Source organism: Opisthocomus hoazin, chromosome 1, assembly GCF_030867145.1.
Source record: "Opisthocomus hoazin isolate bOpiHoa1 chromosome 1, bOpiHoa1.hap1, whole genome shotgun sequence".
Classification (NCBI taxonomy): domain Eukaryota; kingdom Metazoa; phylum Chordata; class Aves; order Opisthocomiformes; family Opisthocomidae; genus Opisthocomus; species Opisthocomus hoazin.
The window spans coordinates 3076491-3093817 of NC_134414.1; the positions used below are offsets into that span (position 1 = coordinate 3076491).

Here is a 17327-nt window from a genome sequence, read left to right on the forward strand (position 1 = left end):
AGACTGGGGTGTCTGGGGCACCATACTGGGCTTGGTGGGATGCAGTGCTGGGCTTACTGGGAGGTAGAGTTGGGCTTGCTGGGATGCAGTGCTGGGGTTGCTAGGGTATGGCACTGGGTTTGTTAGGACACGGCACTGGGCTTGCTGGGACACGGCACTGGGTTTGCTGGGTCACCATACTGGGCTTGCTGGGGAACAATACTGGTCTTGCTGGGATGTAGCACTAGGCTTGTTAGGACACGGCACTGGGTTTGCTGGGGCAGTGCACTGGGTTTGCTGGGACACTGTACTGGGCTTGCTGGGGCATGGCACTGGGCTTGCTGGGACATGGCACTGGGCTTGCTGGGACACAGCACTGGGTTTACTGGGGCACAGCACTGAGTTTGCTGGGGCACTGTACTGGGCTTGGTGGGGCACTGTACTGGGCTTGGTGGGGCACAGAACTGGGCTTGCTGGGACACGGCACTGGGCTTGCTGGGGTACTGTACTAGGCTTGGTGGGACACAGCACTGGGATTTCTGGGACACAGCACTGGGTTTACTGGGACACAGCACGGAGTTTGCTGGGGCACTGTACTGGGCTTACTGGGACACGGCACCGGTCTTGCTGGGACGCAGCACGAGGCTTGTTAGGACACGGCACTGGGTTTGCTGAGGCACTGTACTGGTCTTGCTGGGGCACTGTACTGGGCTTGGTGGGACACAACACTGGGCTTTCTGGGATGCAGCACTGGGTTTGCTGGGACGCAGCACTGGGATTTCTGGGGCACAGCACTGGCTTTACTGGGGCAAGCACTGAGTTTGCTGGGGCACTGTACTGGGCTTGCTGGGACACGGCACTGGGTTGACTGGGGCATGGCACTGGGCTTGCTGGGGCGCTGTACTGGGTTTGCTGGGACACAGCACTGGGCTTGCTGGGGCACTGTACTGGACTTGGTGGGACACAGCACTGGGTTTACTGTGGTACACCACTGAGGCACTGTACTGGGCTTGGTGGGACACAGCACTGGGATTTCTGGGGCACAGCACTGGGTTTACTGGGACACAGCACTGAGTTTGCTGGGGCACTGTACTGGGCTTACTGGGTCACGGCACTGGTCTTGCTGGGATGCAGCACGAGGCTTGTTAGGACACGGCACTGGGTTTGCTGGGGCACAGCACTGGGTTTACTGGGACACAGCACTGGATTTGCTGGGGCACTGTCCTGGGCTTGGTGGGACACAGCACTGGGATTTCTGGGACACAGCACTGGGTTTACTGGGACACAGCACTGGGCTTGCTGGGGCACTGTCCTGGGCTTGGTGGGACACAGCACTGGGATTTCTGGGACACAGCACTGGGTTTACTGGGACACAGCACTGAGTTTGCTGGGACACTGTACTGGGCTTACTGGGACACAGCACTGGGCTTGCTGGGACGCAGCACTGGGTTTACTGGGACACAGCACTGGGCTTGCTGGGGCACTGTCCTGGGCTTGGTGGGACACAGCACTGGGATTTCTGGGGCACAGCACTGGGTTTACTGGGGTACAGCACTGAGTTTGCTGGGGCACTGTACTGGGCTTACTGGGACACAGCACTGGGTTTACTGGGGCGCTATACTGGTCTTGCTGGGACGCAGCACGAGGCTTGTTCGGACACAGCACTGGGTTTACTGGGGTATAGCACTGAGTTTGCTGGGACACGGCACTGGGCTTGCTGGGGCACTGTACTAGGCTTGGTGGGACACAGCACTGGGTTTACTGGGACACAGCACGGAGTTTGCTGGGACACTGTACTGGGCTTGCTGGGACGCAGCACTGGGTTTACTGGGGCAAGCACTGGGATTTCTGGGGCACTGTCCTGGGCTCACTGGGACACAGCACTGGGCTTGCTGGGACACAGCACTGGGCTTACTGAGACACAGCACTGGGCTTGCTGGGGCACTGTCCTGGGCTTACTGGGACACAGCACTGGGATTTCTGGGGCACTGTCCTGGGCTCACTGGGACACAGCACTGGGCTTGCTGGGGCACTGTACTGGGCTTACTGGGACACGGCATTGGTCTTGCTGGGACGCAGCACGAGGCTTGTTAGGACACAGCACTGGGCTTGCTGGGGCACTGTACTGGGCTTGCTGGGGAACAATATTGGTCTTGCTGGGATGTAGCACTAGGCTTGTTAGGACACGGCACTGGGTTTGCTGGGGCAGTGCACTGGGTTTGCTGGGACACTGTACTGGGCTTGCTGGGACATGGCACTGGGCTTGCTGGGACACAGCACTGGGTTTACTGGGGCACAGCACTGAGTTTGCTGGGGCACTGTACTGGGCTTGGTGGGGCACTGTACTGGGCTTGGTGGGGCACTGTACTGGGCTTGGTGGGGCACAGAACTGGGCTTGCTGGGACACGGCACTGGGCTTGCTGGGGTACTGTACTAGGCTTGGTGGGACACAGCACTGGGATTTCTGGGACACAGCACTGGGTTTACTGGGACACAGCACGGAGTTTGCTGAGGCACTGTACTGGTCTTGCTGGGGCACTGTACTGGGCTTGGTGGGACACAACACTGGGCTTTCTGGGATGCAGCACTGGGTTTGCTGGGACGCAGCACTGGGATTTCTGGGGCACAGCACTGGCTTTACTGGGGCAAGCACTGAGTTTGCTGGGGCACTGTACTGGGCTTGCTGGGACACGGCACTGGGTTGACTGGGGCATGGCACTGGGCTTGCTGGGGCGCTGTACTGGGTTTGCTGGGACACAGCACTGGGCTTGCTGGGGCACTGTACTGGACTTGGTGGGACACAGCACTGGGTTTACTGTGGTACACCACTGAGGCACTGTACTGGGCTTGGTGGGACACAGCACTGGGATTTCTGGGGCACAGCACTGGGTTTACTGGGACACAGCACTGAGTTTGCTGGGGCACTGTACTGGGCTTACTGGGTCACGGCACTGGTCTTGCTGGGATGCAGCACGAGGCTTGTTAGGACACGGCACTGGGTTTGCTGGGGCACAGCACTGGGTTTACTGGGACACAGCACTGGATTTGCTGGGGCACTGTCCTGGGCTTGGTGGGACACAGCACTGGGATTTCTGGGACACAGCACTGGGTTTACTGGGACACAGCACTGGGCTTGCTGGGGCACTGTCCTGGGCTTGGTGGGACACAGCACTGGGATTTCTGGGACACAGCACTGGGTTTACTGGGACACAGCACTGAGTTTGCTGGGACACTGTACTGGGCTTACTGGGACACAGCACTGGGCTTGCTGGGGCACTGTCCTGGGCTTGGTGGGACACAGCACTGAGATTTCTGGGGCACAGCACTGGGTTTACTGGGGTACAGCACTGAGTTTGCTGGGGCACTGTACTGGGCTTACTGGGACACAGCACTGGGTTTACTGGGGCGCTATACTGGTCTTGCTGGGACGCAGCACTGGGTTTACTGGGGCGCTATACTGGTCTTGCTGGGACGCAGCACGAGGCTTGTTCGGACACAGCACTGAGTTTGCTGGGACACGGCACTGGGCTTGCTGGGGCACTGTACTAGGCTTGGTGGGACACAGCACTGGGTTTACTGGGACACAGCACGGAGTTTGCTGGGACACTGTACTGGGCTTGCTGGGACGCAGCACTGGGTTTACTGGGGCAAGCACTGGGATATCTGGGGCACTGTCCTGGGCTCACTGGGACACAGCACTGGGCTTGCTGGGACACAGCACTGGGCTTACTGGGACACAGCACTGGGCTTGCTGGGGCACTGTCCTGGGCTTACTGGGACACAGCACTGGGATTTCTGGGGCACTGTCCTGGGCTTACTGGGACACGGCACTGGGATTTCTGGGGCACTGTCCTGGGCTCACTGGGACACAGCACTGGGGTAGTGACCCCTCCCTGCCCCCCAGAGCCCCCCACCCCCCCGGGCCACCCCCCGGGACCCCCCACGCTCCGGGGAGCCGGAGGGGGGGTCAGGGAGCCGGGGCGGCGCGCGGGCCCTTGCCCTTGGAACGCGGGGGGTTCGCTAAGCGCCCTTTTCATTTAGAACAAAATTAAAAATAAAGGGAAAAAAGCGCAAACGGCCATTTTTCTCGCGCTGGAAATGAAAGCAATTATGTAACGAGCAATAAATTACCGACGGGGAGTGACTCATTAGAGCCAGGGAGTATTTTTAGCTCCGACCCCCCCGCGCCGCACCCGGCGTTAACCCTTGCGGGGCACAGGCCGGCCCCCCGCCGTCACCCCCCACCCACCATGGGTGCCACGTGCGGTTCCCGAAGGATTGGATCCCCCGCGACACGTTCCCGAGGGAGCGTGGCCCCCCGGCCCCCCTCGGGGCGATGCTCGTGGGTGGGGTGCTCGTGGGTGGGATGCTCATGGGTGGGATGCTCGTGGGTGGGATGCTCATGGGTGGGATGCTCATGGGTGGGACGCTCGTGGGTGGGCTGCTCGTGGGTGGGATGCTCATGGGTGGGCTGCTCATGGGTAGGATGCTCATGGGTGGGCTGCTCATGAGTGGGATGCTCATGGGTGGGATGCTCGTGGGTGGGATGCTCATGGGTGGGGTGCTCGTGGGTGGGATGCTCATGGGTGGGATGCTCATGGGTGGGCTGCTCATGGGTAGGATGCTCGTGGGTGGGATGCTCATGGGTGGGATGCTCGTGGGTGGGATGCTCGTGGGTGGGATGCTTATGGGTGGGATGCTCATGGGTGGGATGCTTATGGGTGGGATGCTCAAGGGTGGGATGCTCGTGGGTGGGCTGCTCGTGAGTGGGATACTTATGGGTGGGATGCTCACGGGTGGGCTGCTCGTGGGTGGGATGCTCGTGGGTGGGATGCTCATGGGTGGGATGCTTATGGGTGGGATGCTCGTGGGTGGGATGCTCGTGGGTGGGATGCTCATGGGTGGGTTTCTCATGGGTGGGATGCTCGTGGGTGGGATGCTCATGGGTGGGTTTCTCATGGGTGGGCTGCTCGTGGGTGGGATGCTCGTGGGTGGGATGCTCATGGGTGGGATGCTCATGAGTGGGATGCTTATGGGTGGGCTGCTCATGAGTGGGATACTTATGGGTGGGATGCTCACGGGTGGGCTGCTCGTGGGTGGGATGCTCATGGGTGGGCTGCTCATGGGTGGGCTGCTCGTGAGTGGGCTGCTCATGGGTGGGATGCTTATGGGTGGGCTGCTCATGGGTGGGATGCTCGTGGGTGGGATGCTCATGGGTGGGATGCTTATGGGTGGGATGCTCGTGGGTGGGATGCTCGTGGGTGGGATGCTCATGGGTGGGTTTCTCATGGGTGGGATGCTCGTGGGTGGGATGCTCATGGGTGGGATGCTCGTGGGTGGGATGCTCACGGGTGGGCTGCTCGTGGGTGGGATGCTCATGGGTGGGATGCTCGTGGGTGGGATGCTCGTGGGTGGGATGCTCATGGGTGGGATGCTTATGGGTGGGATGCTTATGGGTGGGATGCTTGTGGGTGGGATGCTCATGGGTGGGATGCTCGTGGGTGGGATGCTCATGGGTGGGATGCTTATGGGTGGGATGCTTGTGGGTGGGATGCTCATGGGTGGGATGCTCGTGGGTGGGATGCTCGTGGGTGGGATGCTCATGGGTGGGTTTCTCATGGGTGGGATGCTCGTGGGTGGGCTGCTTATGGGTGGGATGCTCGTGGGTGGGATGCTCGTGGGTGGGATGCTCGTGGGTGGGCTGCTCATGAGTGGGATACTTATGGGTGGGATGCTCACGGGTGGGCTGCTCGTGGGTGGGATGCTCATGGGTGGGCTACTCATGGGTGGGATGCTCGTGCGTGGGATGCTCGTGGGTGGGCTGCTCGTGGGTGGGCTGCTCGTGGGTGGGATGCTTATGGGTGGGATGCACGTGGGTGGGCTGCTCGTGGGTGGGCTGCTCGTGGGTGGGATGCTTATGGGTGGGCTGCTTGTGGGTGGGATGCTCGTGGGTGGGATGCTTATGGGTGGGATGCTCATGGGTGGGATGCTCGTGGGTGGGCTGCTTATAGGTGGGATGCTCGTGAGTGGGATGCTCATGGGTGGGATGCTCGTGGGTGGGATGCTCATGGGTGGGATGCTCATGGGTGGGTTTCTCATGGGTGGGATGCTCGTGGGTGGGCTGCTTATGGGTGGGATGCTCGTGGGTGGGATGCTCGTGAGTGGGATGCTCATGGGTGGGATGCACATGGTGGGATGCTCGTGGGTGGGATGCTCATGGGTGGGATGCTTATGGGTGGGCTGCTCGTGGGTGGGATGCTCGTGGGTGGGCTGCTCGTGGGTGGGATGCTCGTGGGTGGGATGCTCATGGGTGGGCTGCTCGTGGGTGGGCTGCTCGTGAGTGGGCTGCTCATGAGTGGGATGCTCATGGGTGGGCTGCTCATGGGTGGGATACTTATGGGTGGGATGCTCACGGGTGGGCTGCTCGTGGGTGGGATGCTCATGGGTGGGCTGCTCATGGGTGGGATGCTCGTGGGTGGGATGCTCATGGGTGGGGTGCTCGTGGGTGGGATGCTCGTGGGTGGGATGCACCTGGGTGGGATGCTCGTGGGTGGGGTGCTCGTGGGTGGGATGCTCATGGGTGGGATGCTCATGGGTGGGATACTTATGGGTGGGATGCTCACGGGTGGGCTGCTCGTGGGTGGGATGCTCATGGGTGGGCTGCTCATGGGTGGGATGCTCGTGGGTGGGATGCTCATGGGTGGGGTGCTCGTGGGTGGGATGCTCGTGGGTGGGATGCACCTGGGTGGGATGCTCGTGGGTGGGGTGCTCGTGGGTGGGATGCTCATGGGTGGGATGCTCATGGGTGGGATGCTCGTGGGTGGGATGCTCGTGGGTGGGTTTCTCATGGGTGGGATGTTCGTGGGTGGGCTGCTCGTGGGTGGGATGCTCATGGGTGGGTTTCTCATGGGTGGGATGCTCGTGGGTGGGCTGCTCGTGAGTGGGATGCTCATGGGTGGGATGCACGTGGTGGGATGCTCGTGGGTGGGATGCTCATGGGTGGGCTGCTCGTGAGTGGGATACTTATGGGTGGGATGCTCAGGGGTGGGCTGCTCGTGGGTGGGATGCTCATGGGTGGGCTGCTCATGGGTGGGATGCTCGTGGGTGGGTTTCTCATGGGTGGGATGCTCGTGGGTGGTCCAGGGAGATGCCGCTCGCCCCCCATCCCCATCCCGGCATCAGCCCCTGCTCCGCTTCCCCTCCCGCTCATTCCCACGGGGATAATTAATCCCGGGTTCAATCAGCGCGGGAGCGCGTCGTTAACGAAAGAGGGGTAACGAGGGGGAATGGGAGCGAGGCAGGTGCCGGGCGAGAGGGTGACGGTGGGTGCTGGTGCCCATGGAGAGGGGGAAAATCCTGGGGACACCGGTGGGAACCTGTGAGAGGGATGGGGGTGTGCGAGGGGTCCCACAAGGGTCCGTGTCGGGGAAATGGAGGCTGAGGAGTGGGTGCTCGTGGCCCTGGAGGGAGGGAGGGGGATGGGGCTGGTGCCCAGTGGGTGCCGCTCTGTGAACCCACCGAATCGCCCTGTCCGTGCCGGGAGGGGTCAGTGGGGTCAGGAGGGGGCGTGGGCGCAGGGAGATCCACCAGTGACAAGCACCCACACTGGGGTCGCTTCAGTGGGGTGCTGAGGACACCCACATAATGCTCAGAGCACCCCCGGGTCAGGGCTCAGAGCACCCTAGGTCAGGGCTCAGAGCACCCCCGGGTCAGGGCTCAGAGCACCCTAGGTCAGGACTCAGAGCATCCCTAGGATCAGGTCTCAGAGCACCCATGGGATCATGGCTCAGAGCACCCCAGATCAGGGCCCAGAGCACCCCAGGACAGGACTCAGAGCACCCCAGGTCCAGGCTCAGAGCACCCCAGGTCGGGGCTCAGAGCACCCCTGGGGTCAGGGCTGAGAGCACCCTTGGGGTCAGAGCTCAGAGCATCTGTGGGGTCAGGGTTCAGAGCACCCCAGGTCAGGGCTCAGAGCCCCCCAGATCAGGTCTGAGAGCACCCTAAGGGTCAGGGCTCAGAGCACCCTTGGGGTCAGGGCTCAGAGCATCCATGGGATCAGGGCTCAGATCACCCCCAGGTCCAGGCTCAGAGCACCCCTGGGGTCAGGGCTCAGAGCATCTGTGGGGTCAGGGCTCAGAGTACCCCAGGTCAGGTCTGAGAGCACCCTGAGGGTCAGGGCTCAGAGCACCCATGGGGGTCCAGGCTCAGAGCACCCCAGCTCAGGGCTGAGAGCACCCTTGGGGTCAGAGCTCAGAGCATCTGTGGGGTCAGGGTTCAGAGCACCCCAGGTCAGGGCTCAGAGCACCCCAGATCAGGTCTGAGAGCACCCCTCGGTCAGGTCTCAGAGCACCACTGGGGTCAGGGCTCAGAGCACCCCAGGTCCAGGCTCAGAGCACCCTGAGGGTCAGAGCTCAGAGCACCCCAGGTCAGGGCTGAGAGCACCCCAGGTCCAGGCTCAGAGCACTCCAGGTCCGGGCTCAGAGCACCCCAGGTCCAGGCTCAGAGCACCCCAGGTCCGGGCTCAGAACACCCCAGGTCAGGGCTGAGAGCACCCCAGGTCCGGGCTCAGAGCACCCTGAGGGTCAGAGCTCAGAGCACCCCAGCTCAGGGCTCAGAGCACCCCAGATCAGGTCTGAGAGCACCCTGAGGGTCAGAGCTCAGAGCACCCCAGAACAGGTCTCAGAGCACCCCAGGTCAGGTCTGAGAGCACCCCCAAGTCAGGACTCAGAGCACCCTTGGGGTCAGGGCTCAGAGCATCCATGGGATCAGGGCTCAGATCACCCCCAGGTCCAGGCTCAGAGCACCCTTGGGGTCAGGGCTCAGAGCATCTGTGGGGTCAGGGCTCAGAGTACCCCAGGTCAGGTCTGAGAGCACCCTGAGGGTCAGGGCTCAGAGCACCCATGGGGGTCCAGGCTCAGAGCACCCCAAGTCAGGGCTGAGAGCACCCTTGGGGTCAGAGCTCAGAGCATCTGTGGGGTCAGGGTTCAGAGCACCCCAGGTCAGGGCTCAGAGCACCCCAGATCAGGTCTGAGAGCACCCCTAGGTCAGGTCTCAGAGCACCACTGGGGTCAGGGCTCAGAGCACCCCAGGTCCAGGCTCAGAGCACCCTGAGGGTCAGAGCTCAGAGCACCCCAGGTCAGGGCTCAGAGCACCCCAGGTCCAGGCTCAGAGCACTCCAGGTCCGGGCTCAGAGCACCCCAGGTCCAGGCTCAGAGCACCCCAGGTCCAGGCTCAGAGCACCCTGAGGGTCAGAGCTCAGAGCACCCCAGGTCAGGGCTCAGAGCACCCCAGGTCCAGGCTCAGAGCACCCCAGGTCCAGGCTCAGAGCACCCTGAGGGTCAGAGCTCAGAGCACCCCAGGTCCGGGCTCAGAACACCCCAGGTCCGGGCTCAGAGCACCCTGAGGGTCAGAGCTCAGAGCACCCCAGCTCAGGGCTCAGAGCACCCCAGGTCCAGGCTCAGAGCACCCCAGCTCAGGGCTGAGAGCACCCCAGGTCAGGTCTCAGAGCACCCCAGTTCAGAGCTCAGAGCACCCCAGGTCAGGTCTCAGAGCACCCCAAGTCTGGGCTCAGAGCACCCCTGCTTTACAGCTGCCACCCCGCTCTGCTTTTGAGCATCCCGTGGGATTCGGATTTGCCGGGTGGGTGCGGAATCCCCTTCCTTGCACCCCGAATTTCTCGGGAGTCCCAACAGCGGCCGGAAGCCAGCGCCCCTCCTCCGTCCCCCGGCAGAGCCCGTGGTGCCCCTGGGGCCACCTCCATCCCTGGGGCCACCTCCATCCCTTGTCACCTGGAAGCAGCCCCAGCGCCAAACCAGGGGCCTGGGCGAGTGGGTGGCTGGGGTCCCCATGTCACCGCATCCCCGAATCCCAGCATGGCGGGGGCTGGAAGGGACCCCCTGGGGATCCCCCAGCCGAACCCCCTGCCCAAGCAGGGTCACCCAGACCGGGGAGGGGGCGTCAGGGCTGTTTTCTCGGGGGGGAAACTGAGGCACGGGGGGGGTTAAGGCAGGTGGGGCTCGGCGCTCAGCTCTGGTCTGCGGCGGAGGGAGTCACGGCGGGGGTGGGGGTGAGAGCCTGCACCCCACTGCGCACGGAGCCGGGGGGCTGCGTGCCTGGGGGGGCTGCGTGCCTGGGGGGCTGCGTGCCTGGGGGGCTGGGCCCTCGGGCACTCGCTGGCCCTGGCGCATGCTGTCACTGCAGTGCATGCTGTCCCCAATGCATGCTGTCCCCAGTGCATGCTGTCCCCAAATGCATGCTGTCCCCCCAGTGCATGCTGTCACCCAATGCATGCCATCCCCCTGATGCATGCTGTCACCCAATGCATGCTGTCCCCCCAATGCATGCTGTCCCCCCATGCGTGCCATCCCCTGATGCATGCTGTGTCCCCAATGCATGCTGTCACCTGATGCATGCTGTCCCCACTGATGCATGCCACCCCCGAATGCATATTGTCACTGCAGTGCATGCCACCCCCCAATGCATGCTGTCCCCCAATGCATGCTGTGTCCCCAGTGCATGCTGTCCCCAGTGCATGCTGTCCCCCAATGCATGCTGTCCCCCAATGCATGCTGTCCCCAATGCATGCCATCTCCCCAGTGCATGCCATCCCCTGATGCATGCTGTCCCCAATGCATGCTGTGTCCCCAATGCATGCTGTCCCCAGTGCATGCTGTCCCCCAGTGCATGCCATCCCCTGATGCATGCTGTCCCCCCAGTGCATGCTGTCACCCAATGCATGCCATGTCCCCAATGCATGCTGTCCCCAGTGCATGCTGTCCCCAATGCATGCTGTGTCCCCAATGCATGCTGTGTCCCCAATGCATGCTGTCCCCAGTGCATGCTGTCCCCCCAATGCATGCTGTCACCTGATGCATGCTGTCCCCACTGATGCATGCCACCCCCGAATGCATATTGTCACTGCAGTGCATGCCACCCCCCAATGCATGCTGTCCCCCCAATGCACGCTGTCCCTAGATGCATGCCATCACCCCAATGCACGCTGTCCCCCCTGAATGCATGCTGTCACTGCAGTGCACGCTGTCCCCCGATGCATGCCACCCCCCCAGAATGCATGCTGTCCCCTGGTGCATGGTGTCCCTCCAGTGCATGCCGTGTCCCCTGATGCATGCTGTCCCCCTAATGCACGCTGTCCCCCCTAATGCATGCTGTCCCCCCAGTGTGTGCTGTCCCCCCATGCATGCTGTCCCCCCATGCATGCTGTCCCCCAGGCACCTGCTGTCCCTCCTCTCCAGGCGCGTGCTGTCCCCAGACCACGCGCCGTCCCTGCAGACACGCGCTGTCACTCCGGGCACGTGCTGGCCTTTCCGGCACCTGCTGTCCCTCAAGAGCATCTGCTGTCCCCAAGGTGGCTGGTGGCCTTCCAGGCGCAGGTTGTCCCCAGGCGCATGCTGTCCCCAGATGCATGTTGTCCCCAGATGCATGCCATCCCCCCAAGTGCATGCCACCCCCCCGATGCATGCTGTTCCCCCCAAATGCATGCTGTCCCCTGATGCATGTCCCCTGAGATGCATGGTGTCCCCAGACGCGTGCTGTCCCCCGATGCATGCTGTCCTCCTGAGGCGTACTGTCCCCCTGATGCATGTCCCCCCTAGACACATGCTGTCCCCAGATGCATGCTGTCCCCCTGATTCATGTGCCCCCCCAAAGCGTGCTGTCCCCAGATGCATGTCCCCAGATGCATGTCCCCCCCCAGATGCATGCTGTCCCCAGATGCATGCCACCCCCTTATGCATGACTCCCCATATGCATGTCACCCCCCCGAGACATGCTGTCCCCCAGATGCATGCTGTCCCCCTGATTCATGTCCCCCCCCAAAGCGTGCTGTCCCCAGATGCATGCTGTCCCCAGATGCATGCCACCCCCCCGATGCATGTCCCCCCAGACTCATGCTGTCCCCCGATGCATGTCCCCTATAGATGCATGTCCCCCCCAGATGCATGCTGTCCCCAGTTGCATGTCCCCCCCAGATGCATGCTGTCCCCTGATGCATGCCACCCCCCGATGATGTCCCCCCAGACGCATGCTGTCCCCACGGGTGTCACCTCCCCCTCGTCCCCCTACGCGTGCGGTGGGTGCGTGCTCTGACCCCCCGCATGCCAGACGCTCTCAGGGGACAGGGGACAGGGGACAGGGGACGGGGGACGGGGGACAGGGGACGGGGGACAGGGGACAGGGGACAGGGGACAGGGGACAGGGGACGGGGGACATGGGACAGGCTGCGTGTGGCAGCGGGGCTGAGCCCCCCAGGGCGCAAAACCCCTTTGCCCACGGCCACCACGGCGGGGGCTCAGAGCACCCCTGGGGTGTCCCCACGGCGGGGGCTCAGAGCACCCTCAGGGTGTCCCCACTGCTGGCATCTCCCGGGGGTCCCTCCCCGCCGAGGGGACGGGTGCCAGGACACCCGCGTCCCCGCCCAGCCCCGCACCCGCGCCGCGCCCCGCGTCACAGCCCTGCGCCCGGGTGCTGGGGTGTCGGCTCTCGGGGTGACCCCGGTGACGGTGGCGGGGCGAGTGGGTGACCCCGGAAAGGGAACGGGGGGGGTCCCTGGTCGGGACGGAGCCCGCACCCCGCTGCGGGGAGATGTTGGGGGTCAGGGTGGGGCTGAGCTGCTGTGGGGCTGTGCGGGGTGCGGATGCTGGGGTGCACAGGGTGCAGATTTTGGGGTGCAGAGGGTGCAAATGTGGGGCTGTGTGGGGTGCACCGGGTGCAAATTTTGGGGTGCAGAGGGTAAAAATGTGGGGCTGCATGGGGTGCAAATACTGGGGTGCACAGGGTGCAAATTCTGGGGTGCACAAGGTGCGTGAGTGGGGCTGCGTGGGGTGGAAATGCTGGGGTGCACCGGGTGCAAATGTGGGGCTCTGTGGGGTGCAGACACTGGGGTGCACAGGGTGCAAATTCTGGGGTGCAGAGGGTAAAAATGTGGGGCTACGTGGGGTGCACAGGGTGCAAATTCTGGGGTGCACAGGGTGCAAATGTGGGGCTGTGTGGGGTGCAGACACTGGGGTGCACAGGGTGCAAATTCTGGGGTGCACGAGGTAAAAATGTGGGGCTGCGTGGGGTGCAGACACTGGGGTGCACAGGGTGCAAATTCTGGGGTGCACAGGGTACAAGAATGGGGCTGCGTGGGGTGGAAATGCTGGGGTGCACAGGGTGCAAATGTGGGGCTCTGTGGGGTGCAGACACTGGGGTGCACGGGGTGCAAATACTGGGGTGCAGAGGGTAAAAATGTGGGGCTGCGTGGGGTGCAAATGATGGGGTGCACAGAGCGCAAATTCTGGGGTGCACAGGGTGCAAATTCTGGGGTGCAGAGGGTAAAAATGTGGGGCTGCGTGGGGTGCACAGGGTGCAAATTCTGGGGTGCACAGGGTAAAAATGTGGGAGTACGTGGGGGTGCAGACACTGGGGTGCACAGGGTGCAAATTCTGGGGGTGCACAGGGTGCAATTTCTGGGGTGCAAATGTGGGGCTGCACAGGGTGCGATTTTGGGAGTGCACAGGGTGCGTGAGTGGGGCTGTGTGGGGTGCACACCCTGGGGTGCACAGGGTGCAAATTCTGGGGTTCACAGGGTAAAAATGTGGGGCTCTGTGGGTGCAGACCCTGGGGCGCATGAGGTGCAAATTCTGGGGTGCACAGGGTGCAAATTCTGGGGTTCACAGGGTAAAAATGTGGGGCTCTGTGGGGTGCAGACCCTGGGGCGCATGAGGTGCAAATTCTGGGGTGCACAGAGCGCAAATTCTGGGGTGCACAGGGTAAAAATGTGGGCCTCTGTGGGGTGCAGACCCTGGGGTGCACAGGGTGCAAATTCTGGGGTGCACAGGGTGCAAATTCTGGGGTGCACGGGGTAAAAATGTGGGGGCACGTATGGGGTGCAAATTCTGGGGCGCACAGGGTGCAAATGTGGGGGTACGTGGGGTGCAAATGCTGGGGTGCACGAGGTAAAAATGTGGGGGTGCGTGGGGTGCAGACACTGGGGTGCACAGGGTGTAAATTCTGGGGTGCACAGGGTGCAATTTCTGGGGTGCAAATGTGGGGCTGCACAGGGTGCGATTTTGGGGGTGCACAGGGTGTGTGAGTGGGGCTGTGTGGGGTGCAAACGCTGGGGTGCATGGGGTAAAAATGTCGGGGTACGTGTGGGGTGCAAATTCTGGGGTGCACGAGGTAAAAATGTGGGGGTACGTGGGGTGCAGACACTGGGGTGCATGAGGTGCAAATGCTGGGCTGCACAGGGTGCGATTTTGGGGGTGCACAGGGTGCGTGAGTGGGGCTGCATCAGGTGCAAATTCTGGGGCGCACAGGGTAAAAATGTGGGGCTCTGTGGGGTGCAGACCCTGGGGCGTATGAGGTGCAAATTCCGGGGGGCACAGGGTGCAAATTTTGGGGTGCACAGGGTAAAAATGTGGGGGTACGTATGGGGTGCAAGTTCTGGGCGCACAGGGTGCAAATGTGGGGGTGCGTGGGGTGCAGACACTGGGGTGCACAGGGTGCAAATTCTGGGGTGCAAACGCTGGGGTGCATGGGGTAAAAATATGGGGGTCCGTGTGGGGTGCAAATGCTGGGGTGCACGGGGTGCGATTTCTGGGGTGCACAGAGTGCGAGAGTGGGGCTGCATCAGGTGCAAATTCTGGGGCGCACAGGGTGCAAATGTGGGGGTATGTGGGGTGCAAATGCTGGGGTGCACGAGGTAAAAATGTGGGGGTACGTGGGGTGCAGACACTGGGGTGCACAGGGTGCAATTTCTGGGGTGCAAATGTGGGGCTGCACAGGGTGCGATTTTGGGGGGTGCACAGGGTGCGTGAGTGGGGCTGTGTGGGGTGCAAACGCTGGGGTGCATGGGGTAAAAATGTCGGGGTACGTGTGGGGTGCAAATGCTGGGGTGCACAGGGTGCGATTTTTGGGGTGCACAGGGTAAAAATGTGGGGCTCTGTGGGGTGCAGACACTGGGGTGCACGAGGTAAAAATGTGGGGGTACGTGGGGTGCAGACACTGGGGTGCACAGGGTGCAATTTCTGGGGTGCACAGGGTGCAAATGCTGGGCTGCACAGGGTGCGATTTTGGGGGTGCACAGGGTGCGTGAGTGGGGCTGCATCACGTGCAAATTCTGGGGCGCACAGGGTAAAAATGTGGGGCTCTGTGGGGTGCAGACCCTGGGGTGCACAGGGTGAAAATTCTGGGGTGCACAGGGTAAAAATGTGGGGCTCTGTGGGGTGCAGACCCTGGGGCGCATGAGGTGCAAATTCTGGGGGGCACAGGGTGCAAATTTTGGGGTGCACAGGGTAAAAATGTGGGGGGTACGTATGGGGTGCAAATTCTGGGGCGCACAGGGTGCAAATGTGGGGGTGCGTGGGGTGCAGACACTGGGGTGCACAGGGTGCAAATTCTGGGGTGCAAATGTGGGGCTGCACAGGGTGCGATTTTGGGGGTGCACAGGGTGCGTGAGTGGGGCTGTGTGGGGTGCAAACGCTGGGGTGCATGGGGTAAAAATGTGGGGGTCCGTGTGGGGTGCAAATGCTGGGGTGCACAGGGTAAAAATGTGGGGGTACGTGGGGTGCAAACGCTGGGTTCACAGAGTGCAAATTTTGGGGTGCACAGGGTAAAAATGTGGGGCTCTGTGGGGTGCAGACCCTGGGGTGCACAGGGTGTAAATTCTGGGGTGCACAGGGTGCAATTTCTGGGGTGCAAATGTGGGGCTGCACAGGGTGCGATTTTGGGGGTGCACAGGGTGTGTGAGTGGGGCTGTGTGGGGTGCACACCCTGGGGTGCACAGGGTGCAAATTCTGGGGTGCACAGGGTAAAAATGTGGGGCTCTGTGGGGTGCAGACACTGGGGTGCACAGGGTGCAAATTCTGGGGTGCACAGGGTGCAAATTTTGGGGTGCACGGGGTAAAAATGTGGGGGCACGTATGGGGTGCAAATTCTGGGGCGCACAGGGTGCAAATGTGGGGGTACGTGGGGTGCAAATTCTGGGGTGCACGAGGTAAAAATGTGGGGGTACGTGTGGGGTGCAGACCCTGGGGTGCACAGGGTGCAAATTCTGGGGTGCACAGGGTGCAATTTCTGGGGTGCAAATGTGGGGCTGCACAGGGTGCGATTTTGGGGGTGCACAGGGTGCGTGAGTGGGGCTGTGTGGGGTGCACACCCTGGGGTGCACAGGGTGCAAATTCTGGGGTGCACAGGGTAAAAATGTGGGGGCACGTATGGGGTGCAAATTCTGGGGCGCACAGGGTGCAAATGTGGGGGTACGTGGGGTGCAAATGCTGGGGTGCAGAGGTAAAAATGTGGGGGTACGTGGGGTGCAGACACTGGGGTGCACAGCGTGCAAATTCTGGGGTGCACAGGGTAAAAATGTGGGGTTCACGAGGTAAAAATTTGGGACCCTGTGGGGTGCAAACACTGGGGTGCACAGGGTGCAATTTCTGGGGTGCAAATGTGGGGCTGCACAGGGTGCGATTTTGGGGGTGCACAGGGTGCGTGAGTGGGGCTGTGTGGGGTGCAAACGCTGGGGTGCATGGGGTAAAAATGTCGGGGTACGTGTGGGGTGCAAATTCTGGGGTGCACGAGGTAAAAATGTGGGGGTACGCGGGGTGCAGACACTGGGGTGCATGAGGTGCAAATGCTGGGCTGCACAGGGTGCGATTTTGGGGGTGCACAGGGTGAGTGAGTGGGGCTGCATCAGGTGCAAATTCTGGGGCGCACAGGGTAAAAATGTGGGGCTCTGTGGGGTGCAGACCCTGGGGCGCATGAGGTGCAAATTCTGGGGGGCACAGGGTGCAAATTTTGGGGTGCACAGGGTAAAAATGTGGGGGTACGTATGGGGTGCAAATTCTGGGGCGCACAGGGTGCAAATGTGGGGGTGCGTGGGGTGCAGACACTGGGGTGCACAGGGTGCAAATTCTGGGGTGCAAATGTGGGGCTGCACAGGGTGCGATTTTGGGGGTGCACAGGGTGCGTGAGTGGGGCTGTGTGGGGTGCAAACGCTGGGGTGCATGGGGTAAAAATGTGGGGGTCCGTGTGGGGTGCAAATGCTGGGGTGCATGGGGTAAAAATGTGGGGGTACGTGTGGGGTGCAAATGCTGGGTTCACAGAGTGCAAATTCTGGGGTGCACAGGGTAAAAATGTGGGGCTCTGTGGGGTGCAGACCCTGGGGTGCACAGGGTGTAAATTCTGGGGTGCACAGGGTGCAATTTCTGGGGTGCAAATGTGGGGCTGCACAGGGTGCGATTTTGGGGGTGCACAGGGTGTGTGAGTGGGGCTGTGTGGGGTGCACACCCTGGGGTGCACAGGGTGCAAATTCTGGGGTGCACAGGGTAAAAATGTGGGGCTCTGTGGGA

At 62.2% G+C, this 17327-nt stretch overlaps 1 protein-coding gene across 1 annotated transcript in view; it reads left to right on the top strand.

The window, feature by feature from the left end:
• PDE2A (phosphodiesterase 2A) overlaps window positions 1-17327 on the top strand; it is a 77506-nt gene that overhangs the window by 17040 nt on the left and 43139 nt on the right. The window lies entirely within an intron of this gene.